The following is a 1,933-nucleotide window of genomic DNA, read 5'->3' as shown; positions in this document are numbered from 1 at the left end:
CACTGAGAGGATGGGAGGTAGCCATTGACAACGGTGAAACCCTTGCATACAGCTTGCCATGGAAGGAGCCTTGCGTGCTTGAAGAAGAAGACAGTAGGAAAGCAGAGATTCAGAAGATGGAGCATCTCCAAAACCTCAACCTATTCTCTATCACTGCAAAACAAGTACTTATTTCATGTTCTTTTACTTTTCACAATCAATCCTGATAATTTCTGATATCCTGACTAAGATTTACAAGATAACCATAGCTTGCTTCAAGCCGACAATCTCCGTGGGATCGATCCTTACTCACGTAAGGTATTACTTGGACGACCCAGTGCACTTGCTGGTTAGTTGTGCGGGATTGCAAAAGTGTGATTGCAATTTCGTGCACCAGTATGTATCTATATTCTATATTGGACATATAGATTAAAACAAAGTAAAGATTGCAAGCATAGAAAAGAAGTGTGAAACACACAAGAATGAAATTTATGGTTGGATGTAACCATACAATTAAGCTCAAAAGTCACAGGTTGTGTGTTCTCTAGCTCAGAAATCATATATCAGTTATGTATGTCATGCAAGCAGAAATCAAGAGTTTTCATTCAACTCAATGTAAATCTTAAGGTGGCCCTTAAAATCTTAGTGTTCCTCCTTGATGAAATGTTGTTAACTAACTCACTTTTGTTGCTATATATATACAAGGTGTGTGGATTGTTTTTATTCTGTTACACTAAAGTTTCTAGTTTACTCTTTTATTTTCAATTAAACCAGCTTATCGTATGCTAAAAGGGTAAACTATACTAATTAATCCACATATTCTATAACTAATAATCTAAAAGTGCAAATTAAGCTAAATATCTAACATATATACAACCCAAAATGCAAAATGCAAAAATAAAATAAAAATACAGCAAAAGCAAAGAAAAATGTGCAAGTACTAAAAGACAAAATAAGATAAGATAAAGTAAAAATAAAATAAAATAAAGTACAGAAAAATAAACAAAATAAGATAGAAGAGTCTGTAGTGGTTCACCAAAAAGATTCGCCAGAGATGGTGACCTCCCCACACTTAAATTATAGCATCGTCCTCGATGCTCACTCAAGCTGGGTGTGAAGAAGTGTCATCTCCGGAAGAATGGGCTGCCGTTGTCACTGTGGTAGGCTGAGGGTCTGCAGTCTCTTTGAGTGTAGGAGGAGCTGCCTGCTAAAGCGAAGGCTCTATCTGTAGAGGAATCTCTGGATCTGCAGCCTGTAACTGGTGGTGATCCTCATGGTATGGTGCAGCCTGCTCAGGTCCTCCCTACTCAGCCTGGGCATGTGCCTCCTCCTCATGATCACTCGCTTCCGCCTCAGATGTCTCAGAAGGTGTGTCAGGCTCGGAGGGGATGTCGCTGTCGGATCGGATCATCAACTTGAGGTGCTTGGTGCACGAAAATTACAATCACACTTTGTAATTCCGCACAACTAACCAGCAAGTGCACTGGGTCGTCCAAGTAATACCTTACGTGAGTAAGGGTCGATCCCACGGGGATTGTCGGCTTGAAGCAAGCTATGGTTATCTTATTATTCTTAGTCAGGATATCAATAGGGTTCTTAGTTTTAATTACAAAAAGTAAAAGAACATTAAATAATTACTTGTTAAGCAGTAATGGAGAATAGGTTAGAGTTTTGGAGATGCTCTGTCTTCTGAATTTCTACTTTCCTACTGTCTTCTTTTTCACGCACGAAGGTCTCCTTCCATGGCAAGTTGTATGTTGGTGGATCACCGTTGTCAATGGCTACCAGCCGTCCTCTCAGTGAAAAGGGTCCATGTACATGGCTAATCATCTGTTGATTCTCACTTGTGTTGGAATAGGATCCAGTGATCCTTTTGCGTCTGTCACTACGCCCAACATTCGTGAGTTTGAAGCTCGTCACAAACATCCCCTCCCAGATCCTACTTGGAATACCA

This window comes from Arachis duranensis, chromosome 4, assembly GCF_000817695.3.
Source record: "Arachis duranensis cultivar V14167 chromosome 4, aradu.V14167.gnm2.J7QH, whole genome shotgun sequence".
Taxonomy (NCBI): Eukaryota; Viridiplantae; Streptophyta; class Magnoliopsida; order Fabales; family Fabaceae; genus Arachis; species Arachis duranensis.
This window is presented reverse-complemented; position numbering follows the sequence as displayed.